Here is a 21047-nt window from a genome sequence, read left to right on the forward strand (position 1 = left end):
TTTGCAGGTACTGTTGGGCACCTGCAAAGTGTGCACACAGCCTGGAAAAACTATTTTCCTTCAACAGAAGTAACAAGACCCGTCCTGGGACTTCATAAAGGGTGAGTGTCAAGACAGGCAAAGAAGGCCTCATCTCGAGCTGAGGTACTGAAGAGTCATTGCAGCGTGTTCAAAATGAGGTTTGGACACAAGTAGAGAAGCTGTAGAATGCTCAAAATTTGATTAAAACACAAACAGAGACGTTGTTAACTCTTCAAGTCTGATTCGATACACAAAGTCTAGCTCAGGGCAAGAGGCAGGGTGTGGCTTCGTAACACACTTACCCACACATGCTTTTCTTCTTGTAACAAAGGCCCTCCTCTATCAAGACTATTAAGGACAGATCTCGTTCTTTTCCTTCGATTCTCATTGGACAGTCTTGAACAGGCGTGACCATACTTTCGCGCCACTTGGGTATGTGGACTCTCCGTAATAGTTTTACCCAGACGCACTGTAGAAAAAAAAAAAATCTTGGCGGGAAAAGCAATCTTGTTCACTTTTACAAAAACTTTGTTAGTGGGAAATACGGGCCCACTTCTGTAAAACTCTCTTGGCAGAATAACTTTTGCAATGCAATTTTCAATACCAGGACCATGCAAAACACAGTCCTGAACACATGACTTGTGCACAAAACGTTCCACTCTCGGTAATGACAACTCTTTTCTCTTTTGAAAAACTCATACAGTAGTTTGCTTTAGCAACAACATCTTGTACATCAGTCCTCATCCATGGGACCTAGCAAACACAGCATTCTTAACCAAAAAAACCTGCAAAATCAACACTCAACACTGATATCATGCAAAATAAGCTCATAGTACATAGAGGCTTCCACAATTCTTTCTTACTCCTTTTTCTTTTGCAAAATGTATTCTCTTCAGCGAGACAACTTGTAAACACAGTCTCATAAACAACACTTGAAAAAAAATAGTTTCCATATCGGGAAAAATCTTCGGAACACTTTCTTTGCAGTAAAAGTTAACAAAAAACTATCAGAATCACAAAAACATTTTATTTGCTCCAAAGGTTCCAAAATGAGAAAAAGCAGAAAAGCTTTTCGATGTCGAGGCCCAGTTCCTCCTTACCCAGCTCTAAAGGAGATCACATCAAATTGTTTATATACAATGGCAGTGCACAGTATCTCAGGCCTTTGCTGGGTGCTGGGTAGGTGCAGGTGTGTATAAGCAGATAGGAAAAAGATGGGTTGCCAAGTATTGAACAGGACTGTCTTGTGTTTGGACACTCTGTCCAGTGAAAAATGAGAGGTAATACTGAACATGTATGTGTATACCAGTATTACCTCTCTGGACATAGTGACCTGATTGGCTTGGAGGGCCGTGGGATTTCCCTGAACAGGGAGAAAGCAGGGCTGTTGCTAGGCGGCTGAGCAGCTTCCTCCATCCTAATTGGCTACATTAGCCAGCAGCAGCCAATCAGGAAGAGGTGTCAGGCACTTGGGGATTGGGCCAAGGAGAGGAAGAAACAGCATGGAGCAGAGAGGTTTGTATGTGTGTGTCGAGCGCGTCACACCTTTCACCATGGTGTCCAGTATTATTGGAGAAGTCACCTGGCAACCCTATGTGTGCCAGGAACTTTTATAAAAAGAAAAGGGTGTTGCCTCTGAACAGTTGCATCAAGGATTTTAGAAGTTATCCATGTTTCGGTGAGAAGGATGGCTTCGGCTTATGCAAATGGCACATGCCCTTAGTTCATCCAGTTTGGGCAGCAGGCTACAAATATTTATATGGATGACAGATAGCCCTTTTAGAATTTGAAAGAGGCATTTTCAAGGGTATGTGACAGAGTTGAAAAGGCAGGACCTGGGTTGAATTCAATACCACCTGCTAAAGAGCGTAGCAATATAAATATAAATGAGTGGGCTGCAAAGTTGCAACGTTTGCCATAGGTGTTAGAATAATTGGTGCTAGGTGTGCTGGTTTTCAGAGCTATCCCCCAAAATTCAGTAGATAATGCGAGGGTTTGAGTATTCCAGGGTATATGATTACATTGGGTGTGGGCCAGGAGGAGAAGTTTGTAGTTGATAAGGAGAGTAACATTTACATGAGGCCTCAGTCAAGAACAGAATTGAGGTAAATATTAAGTAGCAGGTTAATTATCAGAAAGAAATCAAGTGTGGTATTTGCGCTCCAGCGCCGGATCCATTTATCATATAAAGTTCATGTCATTTTAAAACACAGCAATGGTTTGGGGGGTTCTGTAATCTTGTAGCTGGAATACAGTGGTATGGACACCGTCAAAGGGGCCTTTTTTCCCTGAAGGAACTGCGCAAGGGGACAAGCACCCACTGCTCAGAACCTCATTGGGATGGCCCCAGGGTCTCTATTTAACCACAGAAAAATCATATGTTGATAAAGTGAAATCCGCACGAAACATGTAGGAGGTTTTGTACACCTTCGTTTTTTTCTTTTAATGGACGAATAAAGAATATACCGGTATTATATTTTTAACCGACTCTCTTTGTTGTGCGCTACAACTTCTCCCATAAATATCCTAATTATCAGAAAGGTAGATAAGAAAGACAAGAACTTATGCACCAAAGTTTTAATTAAACAAAAATGCCCAAATGTAAAAAAAAAAAAAAAAAAAAAGAAGTTCTACTTATATTATTACCAAAAGCAATACGCCATTTTTATAAACGAAAACAAAACACTAGTGAAAGTGCCCACACTTAATTTCCTTACAATTTCCATTTTTATCTAAGAAACAAAGCTGCTCTGCTGTGATTGCAGGGAAATAGTACAATTAGCACTTTTTGGATGCTAATATTCACTATACTATACAAGTGTAAATAGAATTATAAGTAAGAAATTGTAGCTTTGAAGCCATGATCTAACTTTCAGTTTAATTATGATGATTATGTTCAAACCCTAATTTACCCAAACCTTCCCTGTCTTAATGCATTGTAGATCAAACAACGTGCAGTTGTGACCTTAATATAATAGCAGCAAACCTCATTTGCTTACCTTTAGCTAATTAAAACATATACTGTACTGTAATGTCATTATTTATCCTGCTCTCATTTTGATCACAGTGGTAATACATTCTGAAGAAAGATGGTTGTGTCATGTAATTAAGCTGTAATGAAAGAGAGAACTTGGAAGAGGGTTGATGCCTTTTCTTTTACAATAAATGCAAATTAATTTATTATTAGATGAGAAGTGATCATTCTACTTGGTTATTCCAGATGAGTAATGGCTATTGTTTTGCTCATAGTCATCAATAATAAAAAATTAACATGAACATTTCCTTAAAGTTTAATTAAATGTTTACGTATATGTGAAGTTTTGGCAACACTGTTGTCGCCCAAAAGGTCATTGTAAAATGCATAAATTGATCATTATTTTTGTTTCTTCAAATTTCAAGATGTTTTCATTTTAATGTATTTTTTTACTTTAACCCAGACTTGCTACACGTGCCCGTTATAATAAATGTTTTTTTCTTTTTAACTTGCAAGTTTATTAGAATTTTGAAAGATTAATTTTCATATATATATAAAAAAAGGAATAGAGGGAGGGGGCAGGGGGTACAAATAAATACTGAATGAAATAAGGTGCATGAAACGTGTTGCAAATATATACACATTATAAATATGGAGTTAAAGTAATATAGTATTAATGCATTGAAGTACACAACTAATGTTTATTATATATTTTTGCTAAGAAACAGCCCGATCCTGTTTTAGCTTAGTATTTTTTTTTTTTTTAGGTACTTAGGTCATTCCTGTAATTTTTTTTATTATTATGTTTTAAAGGTGCGATCTCATTAAGGATCAAAGTAAACTAATGAATGGGTTTAATGTGTGCATGTTGCTATTAATGATTTAATTTTTTAATAAAATCAGAAAAGTACTATAAAGTAGCAGCACAATCTCCACACTGTAGAGATAGTCCTCTCAGGATGACACCTACTGAAATAAGGATACATCTAATGGTAATAGGACCCACAACATCCCCCTGTGGGAGGTGCACCCTACTAGATGTGAATATGGTACACAAATTGAATGAAGCAAAGAGGCACAAAGACACCTATTTGTAAAAGTGCACTAAAGTGCGTAAATGTTGGTGTCAAGTTGATGTGCTATGGTGAAATGTGTATGTTAAAACCTAACTTTTAATACTCAACTTAAAATAAAGTGACTGAACACAATGAGAAGTAAAAACACATACAGGCATACCCCGGTTTAAGGACACTCACTTTAAGTACACTCACGAGTACGGACATATTTTCAGTTGCCCCATACCCCTGTGTCCGTACGCTCGCTTCGCCAGTATGGATACTTATTCTGCCCTACAGACTGCCGTAGTAGTGACGCGCTGATTCCCCTCGCCCAATAGACAAATGGCAGCTCGCGCATGCGCCTGTCAGCACGTCCTGAACAGCAATACCGTCTCCCTACCTGTACCGAAGCATTGATAAGTGGAAAAAAGGTAGTGCTTCCCTTTAAGTACATTTTCGCTTTACATACATGCTCTGGACCCATTGCGTACGTTAATGCGGGGTATGCCTGTAGTCAAATAGCATAACCAGTACAAGTCATACTAACTGACTACTATATGTGTTTTTACTTATCAATGTGTTCAGTCACTTTATTTTAAGTTGTGTATTAGAAGTTAGGTTTTAACATAGACTGTACATTTCACCATTGCACATCAACTTGACACCAACATTTACACACTTGAGTGCACTTTCACAAATACAGTAGGTGTCTTTGTGCCTCTTCATCTTACTTATAAAATAAAGGGCTGTTAGGGTGTTTCTCTTTGATCCCGTCCGCTTCACCACACTAATGATTGCAATAATATTTACATATGCCTCCCTTATCAGAAGAATAACCATGGCAAGGATTGAGAGAGACCAAACAGGACATTGAGTTAAGAGTACCCAGTGATCTTTTCCTGTTGCTACAAACCAAATACTAGATGAACTGCAACCAAAAGCAGGAATGCCGCAGCCTGCAAGCCAGAAAGGCAAAAAGATTTTGGTGATTAAAAAAAGGATATAACCACAGTATAATAAAGATAAAAATGCCATAGATTATTCCTATATAATCTTAGGCGCCACGATCCCCGAAGATTAAAGTAACCACCCTCTCTATGTTTAGGGAGGATGTTGAATATCAGAATAATAGGGATATTGCCAGGCATCTATTTTTTTAAGCTTCCTTCCAATATTCACACCTAGTATTTACTTCTAAGCACTGCCTGGACCATTTGCGTCTTGCAGTTGTTTCACACGTAAGCCCCTATTCATTCTGCATTGAGGATGATCTAACTCTGCTCGAGAAGAGTTTAGCTGTATTCCAATGAGTGGAGCCGAACCCCTCCAACTTGGGGGAAATCATTTCACAGTAGACTAGGGGTGGCCAACAGGTCAGGTTTTCAGGCTATTCCTGCTTCAGCACATGTGACTCAATCATTTTGGCTACATAAAATGTGATTGAACAATTCTGTGTGGCCTATTCTATAATAATAACTATTTCATATAGGACATTTCTCCCAATGGGACTCAAAGCGCATCACAATTGCAGTATAGTGCGCGGTACACAGCACATAGTATTGTTACAGGCACAGTTCCTGCCCAGATGAGCTTACAATCTATGATTTTTGGTGTCTGCGGCACAGGGAGATAAAGTGGCCCACGGTCACAAGGAGCTGATACTGGGAATTGAACCAGGTGCACCGCAGTACCGTTATTGACAGAGTCAGGGTCTTTACTCACTGATCCACTCCTCCTTCCCATACCTGTGCTGAAAATAACATCAGCACATAGCACATAGGGGTCTAAGATACTTGCTAAATAAATAGCATTATATTCCTGTTTTTAATATCTCATGTATTTTACCCGTCCTTATGGCTATATGTAAAGTCAAATTGGGCTATATGTGTACTGAAATGCAACCGTGCTAAGTCCTCTCCCATGATAAAGTATTTATTTACAATAAAGAAATATCCCTAATAAGGAAAAACCCTCTTTTATTTTTTTCCCTCAGATTTGGCACTAAAAAGTAAATGCAATCATGAAATGTTTTTTTATTATTTGTATTCTTGTGTTATAGCTATTGTACAGTGGTTTTATCTCCTCTTTGTACTTGCAGTAACGTATTATTTGACAATGAATCACTTTAATGGATTGAAACATAAGCATGTGAATTGAAAAATAGATATATTAGTCAAATCAATAAATAAATATGAAAATATATTTCGGCTATGAAAAAACATCTTGGTTACTGTGTCCTCCAACATGGACACAGAGCACTGAAATATACGGCTGTAAAATATTGCTTGCCGTGTCAACTAGCCAATGCCTGCAGCCGAGGAGGAATTTTGAACACTGGGTAAGTAGTATTTCATCAACAAAATCATAAAATAAAGACATTAAAATGAAGGAATGATTGAGTGCTGCAGGACGTTTTTAAAATCACCCTTCAGTCTGTGGCTAGAGTAGTTTAGAAGAATAAGACATTGCATAGTTTTCATATAAATTTGCTTACAAATAGCCAGCATTAACAAACAGTCTTTCTAGAATGCCCCTGTAGCAAATATTTGTTTTCAGTACAACTGTTACTCAATATAATGCTTTCCATGAGAATTCTGGGGAAAATAACAGCACTCAAAAAAAGGGTGCATGCTTTGGATAAAAGCGTATGTGCTATAAACACCTACAGTACATACTGTAATATATGCATACGCTTAACTTCTAATGCAACGTAAACAGATACAGTTAGTTTTAGAATAAAAAATAAATAAACAGGTATGATTAATTGATTATGAAAGCTAACAGAGAACTCCAACGTAGGTTGGATGCTCTTTTGAGTCCATTTTCACTATGGATACAAGGGTCATTTAAAACTGGAAATACAAAGCTAATAAAAATCAATAGGAACAGAGAAGAGCAAACTCCCTCCATAATCACTAGAAAAGGGGCCAGAGAGGTCTTCTGCAAAGTTTGTGTTCTTTCTGTCTATATCTTGGAACATGGCTAAAGTTATATTACTGCATATTGTACAGTACAAATTGATCACTCTCTTTATATTTCTCTTTGTTGGTCTGCCTGTGAACATTGGAGCATGCTTGTAATTGTGACCTTTTGGCTAGAGCTACATTCCTGGTTCCTGCAGCTATACCGCTGGCCTAGATTCCTGGGAAAATGACACAGTTTCAATAAAGTCCATAATAAGATTTCCCATAAAAAATCATGTTCTGCCCCAAAATACTTCTTTTCGCTGTACTTGCAAACCATTGCAATAAATGTTTATTTGGAAAATGCCAACGCTATTCCTTTAATGCAATGTACTTGTTTCTCAGGGAAAAGGATGAGTTGGATATTCAGCTACAGAAGGCTTACAGAGTTAATTATATGCAGTACTTACCCATCTTTATGCTTCAATGTTAATTTCATTTTATCTTGTGGAAAATTTAAAAAAGTCCATATCAATTTTGATGGGTGAAGCTCTCTGGTTACCCCTTAAACCGTGGGGTCCCTGGTAGCTACAAAAGCACCATAAGCTAGGGACCAGGGATAATACATGTTTTCATGTTCCATTGGCCCTTTAACTGTGAGATTTCTTGTGTGTCCGTTTTAGGGGGGATATTTGTGTAGAAATGCAATTATTGTGTTTGCAGGAGTTCAGGGTCTGAAGTTACCGGTAGTCCTTTAATTCTCCCCGGCGAGCAGGTATGATTTGCCGGTATGCGGGGTGAATTACACCGGGGCAACCCTGTGTCCCCCAGGCTCCTGGATTTGGAGCCCAAATATCCCAAATCCATTTCCCTTATAGATATAAGGTTCCCCAAAGTGTATACTTTATTAAAGTGTACTTTATAATGTTTAGACATTTGCTATAAGACTGTATACAGTCAGCCAGGGCATCAGCATTGACGCCGGCATGTCTGTATAGAGTCCGTAGTTCAAAGAGGAGAGGATGTCCAGAGGTGAGACGACCATTTGGTGGGCGAGGAAGTGTGAATTGCCAAGTCTGGAGAACAAAGGGCACCCTGTGGGGACACCTTTTGTATCTGCCAGACTTGGTGGAGCCTGCCCAGCGGGTGGCAATGAGTTAGCTGGGGGAGATACAGCTCGTAGGCGCTTCTCCCATTGGCTAAATCATATTTCCCGCTCACTCAGCATTTTGAGCTGGCTTGGCACGCCATCTCCTCTGACGTCAGCCAAAGGACGCGCCCTTTTCCTATTAGCTGGCTGGGATGAATTCCCATGCTCTGATTGGCCGATCTTCCAACCTCCCTGCAAAGGATAGCTTAGCGGATTGTATGTAAGGAGACGGCCGAGTCAGAGTCAGAAAACCAGACTATCCAGTGACTTGAGTCGATGAAGCAAGGGCGGGCTTTTCAAACTTTCTCTGTTCAAAATAGCAGAGCAACCAGCTTCGTTTTGAAGCTAGAAAAGCCTGCTTCGCAGAGACTAAGTCCCTTCTTTTGAGGCCAAGTTCTACAAATCGAAATAGCGGTCACGGCCAGGATTTCTTGCCGAAAACGGTTCCAGGACTATCGGGACTAGGTCCCAGTCAGGATTTTCTGCTGAATCTCGGTCCAGGTCGTCCGAACAACATGGGTAAGCCCTTGCAAGCGGGTGCCGTGCACCTAGGAAAGGCTAGATCTCAAACCCCAGTCCATAGTAAGTGTGCATATTTCTGTATTTTGTGTTTTGTCTGTTGAATGATCCCAAAAATATAAATGTGTTAAAAGACTTGGTCTACCGTGATATCAATTTCTACTGCTTTTGTCAATGGGGCTTCAATCTGAGCATGTTATTAATTTAAACATTGTTTTTAATAAATCTATTTTTTTTAATGTCCTTTTAATAATGCTTTTATTCGGGGTGGACAGTATTAATTTCTTTCTTTTTTTTTTAAACATTGTAATTTAAGTAAATGTCCAAATAAATGCCAGCTATTAGCAATATTGAACTTGCACATATCAAACTTCCAGGCCCCCAAATGGTTAACTATTCTAATGCGTGATGCAACTGTACCTCATTCATCATTTAATATACTTTATGTGTATCCTCAACATTGATGGAGCTGCAAGATTGGTAATCTGGATAATAATCTTTATTTACAGTTTTCATAACCAGCCGTTGCATCATTTGCCTACGATGATACATTGGCTTCGCATATGTTTACCACATTATAATAATAGACTAGACATCTGTGCCACTAAACTACCAAATATGTTCCATGAAACACACAGCCTCCCAGTAATCAGACCTGCGTGTGATCTGATAATAAAGTTTGGGTCACCTTTATGTATATGTTATAGGCAATATTGCCTTGAATGTAAGAGTCGCTGTAGCTTAGCTACTGTGTATTTGAATACAGTGCACTGCATACAGTACGAGTCTGCTCCAGAGAACCAGTGGTCATTTATTATACAAAGCACCTTTCACTTTCCAATAGGTAGACAGCAGCTTGTGCTGTGTTTCTTAGGTTTGCCTCCTTATTCTCTGAGCCTGAAAACTTTATTGCTCATTATCTACTGAGCTGTGATGAAGTGATAGATGATTTATTGGAAGCCAGAATCTGTGTTGGACATGTTTTTCTCTTTTTGTGTTGCAGACTGCAAGCTCCTACTAACTGCTGAGGCAACAAATAACGATTCCGGCGCTGCTCTCTCACTATCACTCATAAATGTCCACATTTCAGATCCCACTCTGTTTCTAATTTGATTCAATTCCCCTTTGTTGCCTAAAAATTCAATTTGTTTAATTGAGCCCTTTGACAGCGAAATCTGAATTCCGTTCATTTAACTATTCATATTAAATTTCGCTCAGCCTGTACTTTTTATGAATGCTTTTTAGAATGGGTTACATCCATTTAAACGGGGTGACCTCACAAGCGTATATAAAATAAAAATGTGCGCGCTTTTCCTCGACAATCTAAATGAAACAGAAGAAACATGAAATCGTTGTATAATACATATTTCTTCATGAGTTCAGTTTTAAAGGCAGGCCAGGTCTGTAAAGGTTCAAGTGTGTTCCAGGGTGCGTTTTAACAGTTGAAAATGATACAGTGTTGGTATGCAAAATGAAAATAGTAATACTCTGTTGCATATAAAATGTTACTTAAAACGTGTTTTACTGATGTCAGTTATATCTGTTTTACCCAAAATAGAACTATTAGTGGGGCATTGTGTAATGGATATCACACACACTTTATATTTATTTTTAACAAGATTACATAGTTATTGACATTTCGATGGATTAATATTTCCCACTGACTAATAAGAAACAGGGGAATCAGCATAGTATTTGTAAGGTTTGCTAAACTTTAATCTGTAAAATTTAATAGCACTATTGGAGGCATTATGTATATGTTGGATAGCTTTATAAACACTTAAGAAAAATGAGTGATGTTACCACAATGGGATTACATTGTATCATTATGTCCAGGTAAATGCCAGGATTATAACATAATTGGTAGTTGGGAGTAAAATACAACCCTTTTAAAATGTTACTAAGGTAAATGCAGCAGGGTTGTAATTCATTATACATAAACATGACTACTGGTTATTTATCATTTTCTGAATCATAGAACAACCTGATCTTACTTTCCATAATGTTGCTGTCTGTTTCATCATCATTATTATTTTTTTTTTAAATCCCATCCTCTGTGATTTTGTAAGATTCTTAATTTATTTTTCCTTAACGATGCACCAGTGTCACGGAATAAATTTAAAGTTAGCCTATATATTGCTTCCTCATATATTCCTATAATAAAACAATCTTTAAATCTAGCCTCATTAAGCATGTCTTGGTAGTGTCAAACATTACACAATTTATGACTGTGGACTAGAGGTCATATGGCTATTTCCACCATTAAAAGTGTCCCATCTTCATGATCCTATACCTAAAATCCTGAAAGAACACTGTTTTGTAGTAACATGCTTAATATGCATGCTTTATTACTGCCTTAATAATAAACCTTTTATTATATCCGTTCAGCTTTCATGTATCTGCTTTAGGCTACGGTTGAACTTGTATCTGTTTATGAAGAGTATATGTATAATTACACCATAACATACTGTACAACACTACAAGGCACAATTTGAACAATTTGTTCACTGTCTGTTACATAATTTGTGAGTCAGTTAAAAAAAAAATCCTTGTAGCAGCAAACAAACCTTATTTTCCAAACTGTGAAAGACAACTGCTACCTTTACCCTATGTCGCTAGAGGGGCCTTCTATGTAATGCACTTTGTCCCCTCTGATGGGTAAATAAATTTCCTGAGTAAAATTGCATATGTTCTGATCATTAACAGAGCGTCAACACAAAATGACTTTGACGAAGATATTTTTTTTTAATTCTTCCTCTGTGTCGGATTTTTTAATCTTTCATCTCGCTCCTACTGTTTGCACTAACCACTTTCTTGTCAGGTAGAGGATAGACGACAATATAACTATGAGATATTTCTTTCCCTTATAACAATTTTGTGCCACAACCTATGATTAATTATTGGCGCCCTCACAAGGAAGTTCTTCCACCACTTAAACCCAACAAAATGACACATAACTTGTGGCTGAGAAAAACATCTGATGTGACAGCTGCACTGCACATTAAATACCGTTAGTTAATCACTAGTTGTTGATAGTACTAGAAAATACATAACTGCGCTGAACTAGAAATGTTTCATTGCAAGGAAAGAAACTCTGATCTTAGCTTGCAGTGAAAAACACGAGAAATAATGTGAAATGTAAGCACAACAAAGCAAATAAATGTATTGGACCTCATTTGAAACACACTCTGGAAATAGCTGTTAGTAAATACAAGGAGAAAAAACTGAATTCCCTTGTTTAACTAATGTAGATGTCTGACTTTGCTGCAATATCTTCTATTTTCTATATCTCATAAATTATTAGTATAGCTGAAATTCGGCACTGGACAAGGAAACACATTTGTGTGAGGAGATTAATTTGAGAACAAAAGTCCCAGAAGTAAAACCACTGACTATTCTAAGGATTTGAGAAAATGAAAGAAAGTTCTATAGTAACTGAAGTACAAACTTTTATACATCTGTATTTATTCCTATCTTAATGTTAACCATACCTGGGACCTGCTTCCAAATATCCACACGGGCTGTCTCTGCTGTGATCTTGCAAAGAGCTTGGCCTCGGTCAAAGTTATGTCAACGAAAGAAAATATGGGTGCACAGAAATACCTATTTCTCTGTTCAGCTTGGTTGTTGCAACGTTATGTAAAACTTGAAATTGTATTATTTTTACAATTAGTTTCCTAGGATAAGATAGCTTTAACTAAGTGCGGGCACTTTCAGTGGTGGTTTGGTTCTAAACAAAATAATTGTGTTTTGGTTTTACCAGAACTCAGTTGGTGTTGGTGTTGGTTTTGTTAAAAATAGTGTAAAAAACTATAAGAAAGATGAAAATGTTTGGAAATCGAGAACTTTTGTGCATAAATTTGCAAGTTTTCCATTTGTAAACTCAAACGTTTGCCCAGTTTAAATGCCTCTCACATTTTGGTTTGTATTTCCCTTGGATTAAAAAAAAATTATTCGACTTGGACGTCCAAACAAATGACGTCTTTGCAAAGTTTACATTTCAAACCGGTAAACTTGACCAACCCTAGTTGTAACTGCATAATACATTTGGGGTAAAAGAATATATCAACATCTTTGGGTTACAAAACAAACATATCTAGCACAAGATTTATCAATGGAAAAAAAAACTCCCGCCAAAATATAAACAAAAGAATGTATCTACAGTATATGCCTTCCACAAATTCATAAAACCTGTTTCCTCCATGTTACGTCATAGAGTTGCCCTGATGATGATGGAGTGATATAAACACTGAAACGTTGACAAAGGATTAAAATAAAGAAACTATTTGTTTAAGACTGGTAGGGCACAGCATTCTCTCTATACAGTGGCTAATGTGCACTCTTCTACATTCAATTCATTTTAGACATAGATGTTTCCCAAGAGCTTTCACCTGCTAGATAACACAGCTTGTACAGCAAAGCCTGGGTTACCCACTCATAGGCAATTTTTTCCCCTAGGTGTCAAGAAATGTTTATAATCCCCATAGCGTGTGAATCATTCACTGGTATTGTAATTCAGTCCTCTGAGACTTGATTGCATTCAGCCAAAAGGCAAGATAATGCTTAAAACTGTGCTCAATGGAACAACAGTGTTCAGTGTTTGTGCATAAAGCCACCCTAACAAGAAGGTTAACAAAGTTAATGTTAACGCTCTGTGCACAGTTCACCTAACCAGGATGCAAGGGATAGGACGCTACACGTGCCCTGTAAACAATGACTTTACCTTCCACCTGGTTGTATTGAAGAAAGGGGATACACATCACTAAGGGCAATAATACAGTAAGATGCTCAGTAACTTTCCAAGAAGACCAGAGAAAATATTCATGCATTATTCAGTATCAAAACTTGGGTCCTATGATTGAACTTTATAACCAACCAAATCCCTTCATCATACTCAAAAGCCTTCCTGTTCACTTGGCCTTTCAAACTCACCCATTTTAGGAAGCCTAGTAATTGCTTATTATGAAGTTGGTGGTGGTTGTGGCCAAAACTCACTAAGGTTATGGTGGATTAAACGAAAAATAAAAGAAACCTCCATTTTACAGCACGGAGAAGAACCCATAAGTGCAACTTCAAGTCTTCCACTGGCCCAGAAAACCTGCTTCAATGTCAGATGTTATACACTGGTTGAAGATAGATAATTCTGGATAATAACACATAAATGGGTACAATGAAGATGTCCATTCTTTAGCTTTCCATTGTACACATTGGTGTTCACTAAAGCATTACTCAGCATTCAAATCAAAGCCAGTTATAAGGAAATACTCAATCAGAAAGCCCATGCAAAGATAAATAGTTTTGTCCATTTGCACCATCATTTGAATCTAGTCTGTAACTGTTTCATACGCCTAAAAGATAAAATATGTTAAACTGTTCATGGAATGTCTTTATAGATAATGTATAGCCCTGTTCACTTAATGTAACCCTGTATTTGTAACCATGTATTTGTCATCATAACTCTGTGCCCAGGACATACTTGAAAACGAGAAGTAACTCTCAATGTATTACTTCCTGGTAAAACATTTTTATAAATAAATAAAAATTTTAAGCTTAAACTAGGGGTTGAGGACCAGTGGAAGACATGGAGATGCATTCAAGGGTTTCCGATCTTTGTTGTACTTTGTATGATAGAGTATTTGTTACATTTCTACCCATCATAACATTATTGTATAGGTTTTGCTTTGATGAATCTGGTTCTGCTTTTGGCTTAGTTGTGAACCAGTTTTACAAACAAGGAGATTCTGATACACAGCCATATTTGCCCCAAAAGTCCAACTTAATAAACAAGATGAACCTTCCCTGGTAAAATTGTCAGGAACCAGTTTGTATTTCACCTGAGATAGGGTTAACACCCCCAAAACGTTGGGCTCAATGGATCTTTACTTATATACAGTAGAGGCAACTCTTATTCGAACAAAAACCAGTGGCAATTCCCCAAAAAACCCAGGAAACACCCAGGTACATTCTGAATACATGCCTTAAACTTTCCTTAAACTAGCCCCAGCATTTCTCCATTGATTAATGGCCTATCAGATTAACAGCGGGGTCCCTGGCAGTCCCATTCAAACTGAATTGGACTGCCAGGGATCCCTGCTGTTTTAATCCTATGGGTCGTTAGTCAATGCAGAAATACCTTAAACGTGCCTCAAACTATCCCAGAACATACCCAGCACATACCCAGCACATACCCAGAATGTAACCAGGCTAGTTTACGGCAAATGTTAGAATAAACTTTGCCTCTACTGTATAATATATGGTCTAAATACCTTTTTTCACTGAAGTGTGTATATCTTCTTCGGATGACTGAAGTGGTGACGGCCCGTGGGAGATCCCACCATACCGCCGAAAATACTCTATCAGAAAGTCTCTTCCCCCGAAAATAAAATAGAAACAGGAAGTGCAGGGCTAGTACATTATTTATGGGAATCAAGGGTCCATGGAGATAAAATGAATGCGGTTCACCTCCAGAAACTCCCTGCTTTCTTCACATCTAAAAATAATTGAGGAGGGCGGTCATACAAATTAGCAGGAGGAACTGGTCCTTTAAGTTATAAAGACAAGTTGGAAGGTTTTGTCAAAGCGTTGTCATGCATTTGTGCATGTCTCTGGATATGGAGAAAAGGGACAATATTTACAATGTATTTTTAAAGAGCCATACAGGGGCTGGACACGTGTATTTGTCTGAAATTGGGATATCTCTTTGGGGTTAACATGATACTTCTTCAGATATATAGATTTATCCTAGCTTTCTAGACCTTACAAAATTCTGCTGCAAAAGTATGTTGGACTTTTATTAAAACTAAAAACAGCCCATGTAGAACTGTATCAATTAAAGGAGCAATCCAAGCAATGTTTTCCCCTTCATTTATTTAATACAGGATTGAAGCAGGGGTCTCTGGAGCTAAACTCCGTTAATTTTAGCTCTGGGGACTCCCTGCTTCGGGAGATACTTACAGTACATTCGTAGGAGGTGCCAGTATCTCCTGCCGTTTTCTGCAGTTTAAAGCCCCAGTCACATGGGCCAATAGTAACGCAGGGCCCGGGAGCTTTGAAAGCAAACATAATGTGAATCCTGGAGTGGCTACCGGCACCCACTATTGATGTAAGTAACTCCGGAAGCAGGGGGTCTCCAGAGCTGAAATTAATGGGGTTCAACTCCGGAGACTCCCTGCTTCAATCCTGTATTTAAAAATGGGGGACAATGTAAGAAGAAGAAAAAACAACTTGGATTGCTTCTTTAAAAAATAATTATTAGAAAAATGTTCTCACATGGAGTACATGATACATATTATTTAGCTGTTGGCAACATTTGAAAGGTCAAGACATTTAATTTTATTCGAAAGCACAAACAAGATATACTGCTCGCTAATAATATGAAAAGGGATTGTAGTATGAGCGTGTCCGCAAATGCCTAGAGTGGCATTGGGTGCATCTGATGAGCTGGATATGACAAATGTATCCAAAATTAGAAGGAAAGGTGTGTTTGGTCACCTATACCTTCTAGCTAGAAGCTCATTTGTTGAAGCACTCCTGGGACTATTAAAAATAACTTTTATTAAGTATCAAATAAAATAAAGTCTACATACATGAAAAATAGGGAATATAATATATAATTAAAAATGGAGGGTGGTGGGAGTGAAAGGGTGGGGATGGGGTGTATAGCCCCATGCATATAATCCTTAAATATGTGAATGGATATTCGTTATTAGCGATCACTATTACCGATCGGTATACCGTGTTAGTGACTGCACTTTATTACATTGGACATTTCAGCCAAATACTCAGAGGCAAAACAGAGATACTATTACCATATTTAGGTCAAGGGTTATGGGTGCTAATAACAAATATGCATTCACATATTTAAGGATTATATGTACGGGCTATACACCCCATCCCCACCCTTTCACTCCCACCACCCTCCATTTTTAATTATAGATTATATTCCCTATTTTTCATGTATGTAGACTTTATTTTATTTGATACTTAATAAAAGTTATGTTTTAATAGTCCCAGGAGTGCTTCAACAAATGAGCTTCTAGCTAGAAGGTATAGGTGACCAAACACACCTTTCCTTCTAATTTTTGATAAATGTAATTTTATTCCATTAACAGTGTTAGTTTGATTAGCATTATAGACTATTCTATAAACTGTGTAACCTGCGTCTACCGCCAACTGTGCAGTTCCCAAGGTGTAAAATTGCTTTCTTTATCTAAATAGCACAACTAAGTCTATACAGCAGACAAGATCACTGCGAAATGCCCAAAGAACTAGATTGGTCATCACTTGAGTGTAGGCGCAAAGTTCATCTCTCCGGTTTTGCCTTCAAATACTTTCTGGGCAAGTCTACCGTCTACCTGAACAAGCTCCTCACCCCTACCATATGCAGCATTTATCATCTGAGATCTGACTCCAAAAGACTGTTCATGGTCCCACGGTTCAGCAAAGTGTCTGGCTACTCCTCCTTCACTTACCGTGCACCCCAAAACTTGAACAGTCTGCCGAGACTCTCACAGCCACCACCAGTCTAAGTTCTTTCAAAAGTAAAGCTGTCTCACATTTTAATCTGGTCTGTAACTGTTACATACGCCTATAATATATATTATCTCTAACTGTGTATACAATGTCTTGTATATAATGTATACCCTGTTCCCTCATGTAACTATGTATTGTAACCATGTATTATTTGTCATCTTAACTCTATGCAGAGGACATACTTGAAAACGAGAGGTAATTCTCAATGTATTACTTCCTGGTTAAACATATTATAAATAAAATAAATAACTTAATGTATTTATATATTTTCTAACTCAATGAATGTATGTTATTTATCAACAATGAAAATGTTTAGTAGAATAACACATCATCATTTTTGTTTTTTTACTTATTTACATCTGACACCACAATATTGTGTAATGATAAATTAACCCCATCACATTTCTCCCCAGTCAACAGTGTTATATAGTTTGTGATTGAAATGAAAAACCTTGTTCCATTTCAAGCCTTATCATATTTGTGTTTTGGTACATTTAGTGATGAGGTTTGGCATAAAAGGATAAGATGAAAAAAAAAAATGTATTTTCCAAATAAAACTACTACAATAAAAAAAATACAAAATGTACAGCTGCCCTGACTCCTGACCCACAGATGTTACCAAAATCAGATTAAGAAACCTTAATCTCCTGCAGCACCTTGTCATTAGTGTAATAATAAAAGCATGACCAAATGGCCGGCATAAGGTATCGAAGAGAAAGGAGTGAAAATATGAGGTTTTGATGATCAGTATCTTTAAGAAGGCTCATCGCACCTAGTGGGAAAAATAAGGATTTGTGGTAATCTATGTGCTGAAATATTTTTGCTTCTTTTTCTAGAAAATGTGCAATTTGGTCAGGCAGAAAAAATTGAACAGAGCCTCCAAGCAATAAATCACTGGATTGCTGGTGACATTCATACAATGCGGATATAGTGTTAACTGTGTGAGTCAGACAGCCCTTACTGCACTCAGCCTGTTCTTAGGAGGTGACCTTGCCACTGTATAGTAATCAATCATTTTGGCACAGGACACACTGTTTTTGTTTAATATTACACTATTGGCATATATAGTAAACAAAGTGTAAAGAAAATTTCAATAGCAAGCTCTATATAAGGTGCACTGAAATATTCAGCTACTGTACTTGAAAAGTCCCACAGATTATTTGTATGCAACTTTTAGCTATTTGGAAACAATGGTGGGGTTCCATATGGAACATTTTATGTGACGAGCATGGAATAATTGTTAAGATGTCTTTGTGGTGGGCAGGTGTGGGAATATTATAGTCGGGCTACTCTATAATACTAAAGCTTTGTTATATTTGCATATACAATGTTACATTTTCAGTATTGGGTGTGCAATGTAAGATTTTAGACTAAATAACACACATAAAGTGTTTTGATGCAATAAAACATGTGATAGAATAGGGTATACATTATTTACAGAATTTTTCAGTAAAGCACGTACCCAAATGAATAATAAGCAAAATACAGACCTTTGTACAAATACACATGTATGTCATTGACATTTTTTGCATGGTACATTGGAAATGATTAAGTCCCCTACTAATACAGCATTTGTGGGTAACTGTTCCTTTAATGTTAAGTTCTGATTTTAAACAAATGGAAAATCCTGATAGATGATCCATGTTACATTTTCTTAGGTTTTATAGAAATGCTTATGAAATTAAATTTGATCAAAGACGAAAAGTTTTTCTAAGCCTGGACTCCACACTCCAGTGTAATTGGGCAATCCAAGATTGAACTGTTTGCAAAATAGGATACTAGTGGGTTCTGTGAAAAGAAAAACAAATCAGTGTATAGCCATAGTATATTCTATTTACAAGATTACTATTCGATTCTTATTTTTCCTGCCCATTTACAGTATGTGCATGAGTGCAATGTTAAGTCTCTCTTTTCTCGGCTTGATTAACGCTTTATGTTCTGGAGGGACAGTGGCACCAGAGTGCAACACAGTCCCTCCGGTACATCGCAATCTTGTGATCGCGACATCAGTGATGAGGTGAACGGAAGAGGAGTCAGATCCCATTCTGCCCTCCACAGAAGCACAGAACGCGATCTCGCCTAGAACATACGAAGAAAGCCCTTGATGTACTGTAGCTACTGTATCATGGGGCCCCTAGAATCCAAGACCTCATGACATACTGCAGGGGTGGCCAACTCCAGGCCTCAAGGGCCACCAGCAGGTCAGGTTTTCAGGATATCTATGCTTCAGCACAGGTGGCTCAATCAGTGACTCAGCCAATGACTTTGTAGTTAAAGTAACGACTGAGCCACTGATTGTGTCACCTATGCTGAAGCAGGGATATCCTGAAAATCTGACCTGTTGGTGGCCCTTGAAGATTGGAGCTGGCCACCCCTGCTTTATAGGGTCAGTAAGATACAGAGATTCTCCCCACAGTTATTAAGGTTTCTATATACTGGCTATACTCTAAGCAGATGCTTTCTGCTAGTAGGTAGCCAACCAGACACAATTAGGTCATGGCGGATAAAAGAGTAACAAAACCCTCCAAGAACAGCAGGCAGAGGACCCATAATGTTATCTGCACATGTCATCCATACATCCGGTGTCTGCTATTAGGTATAAAATACAGATTCATGACCTAGGCAAAACTTTCCATCTTTATTTATCAACTTCATAAATTAAATCCTGTTTCTTACAGTTGTTCCTTGTCTCTTAGCACAGGGGTGCTCAATTCCAGTCTTCAAGCCTCCCCCCAGTAAGTCAGGTTTTCAGGATATTCCTGCTTCAGCACGTGGCTCAATCAGAGCCACCTGTGCTGAAGCTGGGATATCCTGAAAGCCCGACCTGTTGGGGGAGGTTAAGGACTGGAGTTGAGCCTCCCTGTCTGAGCAGATGTTAGGTATCAACCAAAAGTACCTATGAATGATTCAGTAAAGGAGTCGTAAAAGTTTTAACAACTGAGTTGGTAGCATGCAAATTCATAAAACCTCTTGGTAACGGCTGCTGACCGATCTATAAAGTTTGACAGATTATCCCCATGGCAGTATTGTGCTTTCTAGGAATTTGTTTTATCTTTAATTTAGACTTCTTGAGGACAAAACAATCCTCCTCTTGTAGAAACAGAAATAGGAAGAATGCTTGAAAACATTGGAACATTGCAAAATAATTGCAAAACAAAATGATGTAGCTCTTTTTAATGGTGGGCACTTTCACTGGTGTCAACTTTTGACTTTGGTTAAAAATTACATAGTATAGTTACATAGTAGACGAGGTTGAAAAAAGAGATGCGTTCATCAAGTTCAACCTACTGTATGCTAAATTTAGACGGCAGATACTTTATCCTTTATCCGTACTTACAGTATATTGATCCAGAGGAAGGCAAACAAAAACCCCAGTGACATATCATCCAATGATATCTCATAAGGGGAAAAATAAATTGCTTCCTGACTCCAAGAATTGGCAATCAAATTTCTCCCTGGAACAACATCCTTCCCAAGTTTACTTATTAGGTACAGTAGGGCCCCGTTTCTCTGCATTTTGCTTCTCGGCGATCCGCCAATACGGCTGTACCAAGAAGGGGTGGTCACCATGTCCACGCATGTGCAGAAGGGGGATTGCTGAGTTTGTGCATGCGCAGAAGGGGGAGCAGCCGAGTTCGCGCATGCGCAGAAGGGGGACGGCCGAGTCTGCGCATGTGCAGAAGGGGTAGGAGACATGGAAAATCGCCAGTGGACATAGCAAATGCTATGTTCCGCTTTTCGGCGATTTCCGGTGGCGGCCTGGAACGGATCCCGCCATATGAGCGGGGCCCTGCTGTACTCTCATATATATCCTTGTATTCATTTCCTTTCTAAAAAGATAGAAAAAAGGATAGGTGCAAAACAGCGCTAATAGTAAAACAAATAAAATA

This window comes from Ascaphus truei, chromosome 8, assembly GCF_040206685.1.
Source record: "Ascaphus truei isolate aAscTru1 chromosome 8, aAscTru1.hap1, whole genome shotgun sequence".
NCBI classification, from domain to species: Eukaryota; Metazoa; Chordata; class Amphibia; order Anura; family Ascaphidae; genus Ascaphus; species Ascaphus truei.